The 12082-nt window shown below is 46.3% G+C and overlaps 1 protein-coding gene across 14 annotated transcripts in view; it reads left to right on the top strand.

The window, feature by feature from the left end:
- Positions 1–12082, top strand: part of DYSF (dysferlin) — a 203115-nt gene that overhangs the window by 9996 nt on the left and 181037 nt on the right. The gene's annotated exons all lie outside the window — the stretch shown is intronic.

Here is a 12082-nt window from a genome sequence, read left to right as displayed (position 1 = left end):
GCCCAGTGTCTGCATTCCCCACCCTTTATTATTTATTGGTAATTGATAAGCTCCTAGCAAAACTGAAACATAATAGAATGTAACATCTCCAACCATTCAAAGTCTGTTGTTTTTCAAGTCTGGGCTGCAATGCCACCTTCTCCGAGAAGGCACTCAGGATTCCCCGGGCATTCCTTAGTCTCTTCTCTCTCTATGTACAGCACGTCGCTCGGCCTGCTGGAGCACTCATCACAGCCAGCCTGTGCTCAGCGCTCAGATCCCCGCTCAGGGCGCCTGACTCCTCGGGAGCAGCATGAGCTCTGTGCTCTGCAGTGTTTGCGTTCTTTCTGGCCCAGGCTCTGGCCATCTTTCAGAGGTACCTGGAAGCCTCATGCAGTCTGGGGTGATAGTCCTCATATGTTCCTGTGCCTGAGCATCCTCTGGAGAGTGTGCTTGCAAGACAGATTCCTGGCTTCTGATCCAGCAGGTCCAAGTGACCTGAGACTCAGCACTTAACATCTACTCCATGCAGAACATTTTGGAGCCACACCTTGAGAGCAATTGACGTGAGAGTTGGTGAAATGTGAAATTAATGCCATTCCTTCCTCCACTCCCACCCTAGAGGCTGTTCATGCTGCAGTCTGGGGCTGAGCTGATGGTTAGGGAGAGAGGCCATTAGAATCAGACCCAGAGGGGCGCCTGGGTGGCTCAGTCGTTAAGCGTCTGCCTTCGGCTCAGGTCATGGTCTCCAGGTCCTGGGATCGAGCCCGCATCAGGCTCCCTGCTCGGCGGGGAGTCTGCTTCTCCCTCTCCCTCTGCCTCTCCCCACTGCTCCTACTCTCTCTCTCTCTGTATCTCTCTGTCTCAAATAAATAAATTAAAAAAAAAAAAAAGAATCAGACCCAGAACTTACAGATCATTTCAGCTGGGGTCCTCAGCCCTGGCTGCACACCAGAATCATGGGGAGAGCTTTAAAAAAGACCATGGCCAACCTCCTTATTCCCTCCTCTCTTGAATCGCTGGAGGGGTTTCTAAAAAGTCTCCATCGTTTCAGATGTGCAGTCAGGGGCGAGAAGTCTTGAGCCCCATCCCCTCCTGGCACGGAGGGGCTGTGGCCTGCTTGCAGAGAAACCAGCCTGCGCTGTGTGCTTGGCTCCCACCTGCAGCCCGAAATGCATGTGCCCGGCCGGCCTCACTTTCCCTGCAGTTGGTCCCAGGGCATTCCAGACGCGGATGTAATTTCAGGACCCACCTCCCGAAATAGACTATGAGCTCTGGGAGGCTGGACTCTGAGGGCACTTTCTGGATTCCCTCTCTCAAGTGTTCGGGGTAGGGGCTATTAATGAATACTTATCATTCCTCTGTTCTTGTATTAATTAAATAACTAGTTAACTAGAACTCCTATGAGTACCTGGGCTGTGGCAGATAGTTTTTTTTTTTTTTTTTAAGATTTATTTATTTATTTATTCATGAGAGAGAGAGAGAGAGAGGCAGAGGGAGAAGCAGGTTCCCAAGGAGCAGGGAGCCCGATGCGGGACTCGATCCCAGGACCCTGGGATCATGACCTGAGCTGAAGGCAGACGCTTAACCACCTGAGCCACCCAGGTGCCCTGTGGCAGATAGTTTTGACTGATTATCTATGTGAACGAGCAGCTTCATTTCCTATAGCATTTAACCATCTGTACCTCTCTTCTGCCCTGCCCGTTTTCCACCAGCTAATGTGATTATTTATGTCCCTCCATTCATGCATTTAGTTCACTGAACAAATATTTATTGAGCACCTACTATGTGCTGAATGCTGTTTGAGGTGCTGGGGATACATCCAAGAGTAAAACCAGATCCTCCTTCCCTTGGAGCTCAGACATCTTATTTCCTTGAGGGTGCGATCTCCTGTGAGCTGGCTTGGTGAATTTCTACCCTGCTTCACCCAGGCTCACCAGTGAGAAAATGGACTCATTACTGCTCCTTCCCTTCCCTCAACCTGTCGGGGTCTTCCCCCCACCCCCAGTTGACCCCTCCCCCTTAGCCCTCCTCCCCTCCCTTCTGTCTCCTGGGGGATCTCTAGGCTCCAGGCAGGAGCCTGAGGGATCTTACAGAACCCTCGGAAGGTGGAAACACTCCTGAGGGGCAGATGTGACTCACCTGTAGAGGGAAGGTGGGCTGCAGGGCACTGTACCCTCTGAATCTGGCTTTTTAAACATTGAAAGTGACTTTAAAGCATTGAAAATAACATTCTACTTTCTTTTTGTGAACATAATATGTACTCAATGTGAAAAAAGGGTCTATTACAGAAAGGTATGACGCAAAGAGTAAAGAATGGCCCCAAATCCTGGTACTTCGAATTAACTTAGTGGTTTGATATATTTCCTCCAAGGTTCTTTTTTTCTCTTTTCCCCTCTTTTTCAAAAAAACAATTTTAGTTGTGAAATTTAACACCCAAGTAAAGTACACCCTATATAAATGTATACTAAATGCTTTAGTGCACTGACTCTCAGACATTTTGGGGTGTTGCCACTGGGTGGGGTGGGGATGGGGGTCTGTTATGGGCATCTAGTGGGTAGGGGCCAGAGATGCTGCTAAACATCAACAGCGAACAGGACTGCCCCGCAACACCCACAACAAAGAATTATCCAGCCTCAAATGTTCACAGTGCCAGGGTTGAGACACCAGCTCTAATGAGTAAATGAAGAGGGGGCTGTCCATGTACGTTACCCAGGACAAGGAACGGAACCTGACCAGTCTCACCCCTCCACCAGAAGTCCCGGACTCCTTGCCTTCCTCCGTAGAGATAATCCCATCCCAGATACCTTTTTTCAAATGTTTGAATATTTACATTTTCACTCAACAATAAACCAGGGGCATCTTTCTATATTGGTGAATATTCTTTTACACACCTTTTAAAATGACTGCATAGTATTTTAATATATGGCTGCACCCAAATTCAGTGGACCAATCCCCTACTAATGTATATTTAGATTATATCAATTTTTTTATATTTATGGCCAGTGCTCAGGTGATACTCTCACCGTAGGAAATATCCTGGTGATGAGGTCTTTGTCTGCATATTTAACGATTTTCTTTGGGTAAATACTGAAAGAGGCATTGCCATGTCACAGGTTAAAGATGTGTGTAAGGATTTGCTGCATTTCCCGAATTGCTTTCCTGAAAATCTGTACCAGCTTTACCCTCTCATTTGCAAAGTATGAAGGTTTATTTTCCTATAATCCTGCTAACATAAAACATGATCATACTTTAACAGTCTTCTTTAACCATATCTTAGGTTCAAGTAGTATTTGTGATATTTCAAATGTGATATTTGTGATATTTCAAATTACCTACTTGCATTTATTTCTTACTGAATTGCTTTTGAATTTGCGCAGTTTTTTGGGGGGGTTGTCTTTTTATTAATTAGTTGTAAAGTGCTCTTTATATATTAAGGATGTTAACATTTGGTCATAGATATTTCAAATCTCTTCCCCAGTTCTAATTGGCCTTTGAGTTCAAAGACTACCCCTCTCGGGGCGCCTGGGTGGCTCAGTCGTTAAGTGTCTGCCTTCGGCTCAGGTCATGATCCCAGCGTCCTGGGATCGAGCCCCACATCAGGTTCCTGGCTCGGCGGGGAGCCTGCTTCTCCCTCTCCCACTCCCCTGCTTGTGTTCCCTCTCTCGCTGTCTCTCTGTCTGTCAAATAAATAAATAAAATCTTATTTAAAATAAAATAAAAAGACTACCCCTCTCAGAGTACATTCCATCACATCTGGTCTATCCATCCGCCACCACCCCTTCCTGGCTAGCTGTTTCCTGGAAAGGGTGGTTTCAGTTAGGATTTAGAAAGATGGATATTAGGGTGAGGGTGAGAAGAACAGGAGGGTGAGGTTCTTGAAGTGAGAAGAGCAGGACTCTGCTGGGGATGGCCGGGGGAGATACAGCTGCCCAGTTCTTGAGGTGTGCAGACTTGAGTCAGGGTGCAGATGGTGGGCAAGTATCAGAGTCTCCCGCTCCTTTTTGTTGGAGGGTGTCTGTGCCGAGAATTACAGCAGACCTTCCTTTAGCAGAAACCATGGCCATTTTTCTCCTTTCTGTTGCCATTGCCTTTTGGTTTTGTGCTGATACTTCGATTTTTTATCATGTTCTTTGTCCGATGGCTATTCTAATGAAGTGTCAACAGAATGCCCCAAACAGAGCAATCCCTCAGCACATATTTGTGGAGTAATCAAGGCTGCCTGCAGGATCTTTTTTTTTTTTTTTTTTAAGATTTTATTTATTTATTTGACAGAGAGAGACACAGCGAGAGAGGGAACAAGCAGGGGGAGTGGGAGAGGAGAAGCCGACTCCCTGCCGAGCAGGGAGCCCGATGTGGGGCTCGATCCCAGGACCCTGGGATCATGACCTGAGCCGAAGGCAGACCCTTAACGATTGAGCCACCCAGGGGTCCCAGGCCTGCAGGATCTTAAGGTGCCGCACATTTCTTACAGTAGGTCTTATCTCCTGACTCGTGGGCAGAAACAGCCTTTCTCTCTCTCTGGGAGTGTGGAACACCCCATCTCCTCTCCTTCTCTCTGCTCCGTCTCGAAGTGAATGGCACCACCAGCCATGCCCGCATCCCTGTCAGAACCTGAGACATGTTCTGCTCTCTCCTCCCTTCCCTCTTCCCCACCCACGCACTGGTTGGCGTGCCCCAGACCCGCAGTGTCCTCACCATCTCACACCTGGACTTTTAACAAATACACATAACACAAAATTTGCCATCTTAGTTATCTTTAAGTGTACACTTCGGTGGTATTGAGTACATTCATAGTATCGTGTAACCATCACCACCACCCGTCCCTAGAACTCTTTCATCGTCCCCAGCTGAAATCTCTACCCGTTAAATAACTCCCCATGTCTCTGGTAACTGGCCACTTTCACTTAGTGTAATGTCCTCGAGGCTCATCCATGATGTAGCCTTGTCAGAATTCCCTTCCCTTTTAAGGCTGAATCATATTCCGTTGTATGTGTATCCCACATTTTGCTTGCCCATTTATCTGTCAGTGGACATTTGGGCTGCCTACACATTTTAACTACTATGAGTCATGCTGCTATGCACATGGGTGTACAAATATCTCTCTGAGACCCTCCTGAACTTTTATGAGAGCTTGTGACTGTCACTGTCTTTACTCCTACCACCCTTCAGCTGGGGTGCTGGAACTCTTGGGCTTCTCCTTCTCTCTGTGTAGCCTCGGGACCTTCCCCCTTCACAAAGCCTCTAGTGTGATCCCTCCCGTAGAGTAGCTGGACTTCTTACGTGGCCACTCAGGGCTCCCAAAGGCATGAAAGCAGAAACTGCAGGTCCTACTTTGAGCCACAGGGCCAGCTCAGATCAGTGTGGAGGGGCCCCATACAAGGACGTGAATGCTAGGACGCTGGTTCATGGGGCCATCTTTGAAGGCTACCATACCAGGCCATCTTCCCTGCATCTTCCGCTCCAGGAAGCAGTTACTACTTCTTTCTCCATTTGGCCATGACAACAGTATGGCTGTGGTTTACTGCAACCCCTTTAATTAATCCTGTTCCCAACACAGTGCCAAGCACATGACAGGTATCAGTAAATATCTGTACACCTTTGTTTCCATCATTCCCCTACATGGGAGTCAATGTTCCCTGTGTATTAGGGACAGCAACTGACTCTTAACGTTGAGATGTTTCACTTTTTTGTGATTAAATTTTTTTCTTATTCTGGTAAAATATATATAATGTAACATTTACCATTTAAACCATTTTTAGAGGTACAGTTCAGTGACATTAACACATTCACATTGTTGTGCAACCATCACCACCATCCATCCCCAAACTGAAGCTCCTTGCCCATTAAACAGTACCTTCCCATTCCTCCTCCCCTCAGCACCTGGAAACCTCGACTCTACTTTCTGTCTCTGTGAATTTGACTATTCTAGGTACCTCATGTAAGTGGTATCATATGATATTGTCCTTTTGTGTCTGCCTTATTTCGTTTAACATAATGTTTACAAGGTTCTTTTATGTTGTAGCATGTGTCAGAATTTCGTTCCTTGTTTAGGCTGAATCATGTCTCATTGTTTGTATATCCCACATTTTGTTTATCCATTCATCTGTTGATGGACATGTGGGCCTTGGTGTCTGTGAGGTGTGTTGGGAAATGAATCAGCATCCCTCAGCTTTTCTTTGAACCCTCCTTGGACAGGCATAAAAAGGGCCCACATTACAGACTGAGTGCGCCCCTCAGTGAAAACCCCTGCTTTACAGTTTGTCTTCTCTATGATCCCACCAGCCCCAAAGATTCCACTGTCATCAAGTGTCATGAAAACAAGCATTCTGTCTGCTTCCTGTGACCTTATAATTGTGTTGTGGGGACGTGCGGCTCCTGGGGGGTTGCCAGGTGGCTCTCCAGAGCTGAGGGTGCTCCCTTCCACACTTTAAGTGCTGTGGGTGTCCACAGCCCTAGGGCTAACCAGCATCCTGGGCCACGGAAAAGAGCCTCTCCCCACAAGAAGGGGCTGGAGGTATGCGTGAGGCCTGGGGCCCAGACAGCACCCTGGAGAGACAGCACTCTGGCCATTGACAGGTGAGCTCCACCAGGTGATGAAGGGTGGGGATGGGGCTCCTCACGTGAGGCTATGGCTCTGTCTGATGCTGGGGTGTCAGCAGATGTGGGACTCCCCTCAGGGGACACTGATTAGCCAGGTGGCCCCAGGTGCTGGATGGGGCAGGATGGGCTGTCTTCTTACCTTTGCTCTGCTCTTGTCTCTGAGGCCCCTCCTCAGCCTCCTTCCCACAGCCGTGGTCTTTATCAGAGTTGGCCTGGTGGGGGACCAGGACCAGGATGGTGTGCTCCATCATTCTTGTCACAACCCCTGGCTCTCGACACTCAAGGGCCAAGATGGTGATTTCTTTGTTCTTCAGTTCTTCTCTGACAACCTTCATTTAAGGCATGATTGTCAAACTTTTTGGATTGTTATCCACCACAAGAAGTATATTCTATATCAAGACATAGTGCAGATATGAATATGTATATGAAAATATAACCTAAAGTTTCAACTAATAGTAATTTTGCAGTGAAAGATGTACTCCGATACTTTCTTCTTTATTCTGTCTTTAAAAAGACATATTGGTCATCTCACTCAGTTGATGTCATGGCCTACTAATGGGTCCCAATGAGCAGTTTGAAAAACACCACCATCCAGCAATGAGAGACTCTGGTCTGGGGTAGAGTCAGGGTAGGTCAGCCTGGGGAAACAAGTGAAGAATTTCTACGGGGGAGAGAAGAGTCCTTGCATGGTAGGTTCATTCTTCCTCCCTGAGTCATTCAGTCTGGAGGAACACCCTGGGGGCTACAGCATGATTCTCATGGAGGCCTGCTGGCCCCCAATTCTTCAGAGCAATCTGGGCAGAGGACGTGGTCCACTGTCCCCAACCCCAGCATGACCTGTGGGCTCTCCTGTATCTTCAACTATTGAGTCTGTTAAATTATACACATCAAGCCACATCTCTCAAGGCCAAAATTAATGATCAAGGACAGGACAGGTCTAAACCCATGATAAGGAAGGAACTGTTTTCTTAACTGTTCCCTAATTAGCAGCATGCCTTCCCTTTCCTTGGCGTCTGTAGGTCATGTGATGTGCCAGGTTAATGTTTCACTTCTTTCTTGCACCTCTTTGGGGCTGTAGCGCCCCTCAGTGACCCCTCCCTTAATGTCACTCAGAGGGTCTCAGAGTCGGTCCTTCTAACCAGACTTAGTGAAATCTCACTGAAGGCCTTTGTTCGCCTCATTTTTCGGAAAGGCAGAAAGTGGGAAATGCTTGAAAGACACTTTGCACAGGGCTTGGCACACACTGTTCAATTCATACCCTCCAGGAGCACCAGGAAGCTTCCCAGGGGTCAACTCAAGAGCAGCTGCAGATGGGATTTTCCATGTTACTCTTGTAGGTCATGGGGAGTTGATTGGGGGGGGAAGTCGACACTTAGACTGAATCTTCTATCTCCTCAAAACCCTATGACATAAGAATTTTCTCATTATCCATTTACCACCAAGAGAGCTAAGGCCTAGAGAGATAATATGCCGTAGGTCACACGGCAGGGGCCATTATTTGAATGACTCCAACACTGTGTCTGTCTCCACTGCTGGAGACACACCATCATGGCCCACAGGAATGGTTCAGCCAGGGCAGGCCTTGACCAACTTTGAGAAGATGACTTTTGCCCCTCCCAGAACACCTCCTTCTCGTTGTGACTCCTCTCATCCCCTCTGTCCACCGACACACTCCCCTACTGTTAATGCAGTGTGGTGGCATTCCTTGAGAAGAGTGGTTCTATCCCCTGGTGACGAAGTGAACTTGTAGCCAACTTGGGAAAGGAAAGACCCATTCATTGAGCCTTCCATTACTGGGCACCTTGCTATATACTAGGGTTACTGATATGAGTAAGGCATGGTGTCTGCCCTCTGAAGACCATAGTCCAGTTGTGGAGAAAGACACAGAAGCACATAGTTATCCTGTGTTCCGATATGTGGTCAACCACCTCTGTCTGGGAGAGTCAGGGGAGGCTTATCAGAGTGGAGACAATTGAGCCGGGTATTGAAGAATCAGTAGGAGTTCACTAGATGCATCTGAGTGGTGCAGGGGGGGAGGGGAAGTGAAATGAACTCATATTTAATGAGTCAGACTATCTTGTTTAATTTTCACAAAACCCCATGGAGAGGTATCGTTAGGACCTTATAGATGAGGAACCAGAGGCTGAGATTGCAATGAATTTCTCGAGAGTTTTTTCAAGTGTGTTACAGGGACTCCTGGGGGGGATCCCCAAGACTCTTTGAGCAGGTCAGCAAGGTTATAACGATTTTCAAAATAATCTCAAGATGCTATGTGCCTTTTCATTGTGTCAACATTTGCACTGATGGTACAACAGTGATGGAAGGTAAAACTGCTGATATCTTAATACTAGTGAAGGCCTTGGTGCCAAGTTGTACTTGGCATCGTATTCTTCACACTCATGTATTTGCAGTTTAAAAAAACCAGCGAGTTTAGTTGAGGAATGTCCTTGATAAAGCAGTACAATGATTAATTTTATTAATCTTTTTTCAAAAAAAGATTTTATTTATTTATTTGAGAGAGAGAGAGCACACACAAGCAGGGGGCAGGAGCCGAGGAAGAAGCAGGCTCCCCACTGAGCAGAGAGCCTGATGCAGGACTCAATCCCAGGACCTTGGGATCATGACCTGAGCCGAAGGCATATGCCTAACTCACTGAGTCACCCAGACACTCTAATTTTATTAATCTTGATCCTCAAGTACATGTGTTTGTGATATTTTGAGTGTTGGGACAGAAGTTTGCATAGAGCATGTCTGCTCCACGCTGAAAAATGCTGATGGTTGCAAGAAGAAGCACATGTATGGCTGCTTGAGTTGCAAGCTGAACCAGCCAATTTTTTTTTTCATGGAATATTGTTTTTACTTGAAAGAATGACTGACAAACTGAGCCTGTTCAAACTTGGGCATTTGACTGACATTTTCTTGGAAATGAAAGAACGCTCAGCGTTCCACCTCAAGCAGACATTTATTATTTGTTGCCAATTATAAAATTTGAGCTTTCAAACCGAATTGGAATTGTAGAAAGTTGTATCTTTCAGCTTTTCCGTATTTAATGACTTTGCTGATAAGATTGATGGTAATATTAATGAATGTGATTTTTTTGCATTATGCAATCAAATGTGTCAACCTTTGGAAGGTCTACATAACTCAATTAGTAAAAACTTTCCCAGTAACAAGAATTATGCATGGGTAAGATATTCATTCAAAGTGCAAGACAGAGCCATGGACTTGAATGTAACAGAGTACAAAACGTTTATCCACCTGCTTTCAGGAAATACTACTTGTTGAGTTTTTTGGTGTAGTATCAAAGAAGGATATCCACAGTTACCTGCAAAGTTATTAGAATATGCCTCTCTTTCCAGATATATATCTCATTGGATTTTTCTTCCTAGAAGTCACCCAGAACAAGACATCTCAATAGACTGAATGTAGAAGTAGATGTGATAATCCAGCTAGGCATGAAAGAGACTTGCAAAATATAAACAGTGGCACTTTTCTTTTTCCTTCGTTTTGGAAGTTATAGTTACTTTTCAGAAAAATATGTCACTTATGTTAACACGGATGGGGTTTTCACTGTTAATTTCAGATTAATTACTAAATAAATATTTTTAACTTTAAAAAAATTTTACTTATTTTAAGTAAGCTCCACACCCAATGTGGGGCTTAAACTCATGACCCTGAGATCAAGAGTCCCGGGCTCTACCCACTGAGCCAGCCAGACGCCCCTAAATAAATAATTTTAAATGCCTCAGTTGTTATTTCCAATCTGGTAAAGGTCATTAGATACAAGCCATCTAAATAAAGGCTCTTTGGGCTCCTTCGTAAATTTGAAGAGTTATGTCCTGTGAACAAAAAGTTTGAGAACCTCTGCCCTGAGGCTTCGTGGAAAATAAGTGTTTTGTGGTGATCTGTGTCATTCTAAAGCCCACATTCTTTTCCTACACCAGCGATTTGCAGCCGGCCATGAGAGGGGGTTGGGAGTTCACCCTGCCCCACTTGGGGAAGTTTTATCCAAATCTCCGAAAGGATTCCCCCCCCTGTCCCCCGCCCCCGGGGGCTGGGCAACCAGTTTCAACATAATTGCTTTGGCGTCTACCAAGCCCTGATCTGCCTCTCTCCCTCAGATGTCTCTTTCTCCACAATTTTCCTTTGCTTTCTCTTTCTCTCCTGTTTTTCTCCTCCAAATCTTCCCCCAAGTCCTGCTTGCATCCTTAACCCCACTCTGCTTTTCTTTTCTTCCTGCTCTGAAACTGGCCAGAGGGGGGCTGAGCCCACAGGAGGTCCCTGGCAGTGCTCAGCTTTGGAGGAGGACTTGGGGGTCCTGGGAGATGTTTCCAGGGGCTTGCGGGGCTTTCATGGTCCAGACTCTGTAAAAGTTGAGTGGTCCAGGTGAGACCAGAGGCTTCTCACTAGAGAGTCTTGCACAGGTGGGGTGGAACCGGGTGATCTTTAGGATCCAAGCCAAATGTAAGTTCTGTGTCTGACTGACCACTTTTAATCATCCACTGGACACTGAATCATTTCTGTTCTGATGCTTAGCGGAAGGGTGGGACATGGTTAGGCTTTTCTGTGCCTCGCATCCACTCCTCCATTGCCCAAAGCACCAGAAGAGGTGCTCTGGTTGGCTGTTGTCTGGGGCACGGGGGGTCCCACCTCAGCCATGACTCTGTCAGTTCTTGTTGTCTACCCCAAACCATTCTGCCTTCCATTGGCCCAGCCATTGCGAGCTTGGGACAGCCTGCTTCAGACAGACCCGTTCAAGGCAAGCGTGTGTGTGTGTGTGTGGGGGGGGGGGGGGCTGTTTTTTAATTGAGGTAAAATTCACATACCCTAAAATTCATCATTTCAACCATTTAAAAGCACACAATTTTAATGGTTTTTAGTATACTCACCAGGATGTGCAATCATCATCATTCTAATTCCAGAACACTTTATCATCGCAAAAAGAAACCTCCATGAAGCATCGCTCGCCATTCCCATCTTCCCCCCAGCCGCTGGAAACTACCAATCTATTTCCTGTCTCTGGATTTGCCTCTTCTGGCTGTGTCAGAGAAATGGAATCATAGGAAAGGTGCAGGTAGATGTTTTTAAAAAGAAAAACATTTTCCAAGAAGATCATTCATTCTTAGAGTCAGAAAATTTACAGTTAAACAACTTTATTTAGAAAGTCCTAACTTCCTAACAACCGAATTTGTTATTGTTATGTTGTATAATAACATATTATCATAACAGTAACAAAGTCATTAAGAAGAGACAGGCTGGGGATTTTCCTTTAAAAACATGCTTGTGGCGGGGCTGCTCTTTCTCAGTCGCAGAGCTGAGAGAGGGAAGTCGCATTACTGGCATCCGCCCCTCCTTGGCGCCCGGTGGGAGTCTCAGGAATCCCTTGGTTTGGCGAGGTGTCCTCTGGCCGGCAAGGGGCTTTGGCGAGGCTCTCAGCTCTCAGAAGGCGACCCTCAGTCGGTGGGAGGTGCAGGGTGACAAACGTCTCTCCACTCTCCCT

Source organism: Neomonachus schauinslandi, chromosome 10 (assembly GCF_002201575.2).
Source record: "Neomonachus schauinslandi chromosome 10, ASM220157v2, whole genome shotgun sequence".
NCBI classification, from domain to species: Eukaryota; Metazoa; Chordata; class Mammalia; order Carnivora; family Phocidae; genus Neomonachus; species Neomonachus schauinslandi.
The sequence above is the reverse complement of the archived record's forward strand: the minus strand, read 5'-3'. Positions and strand labels throughout refer to the sequence as shown.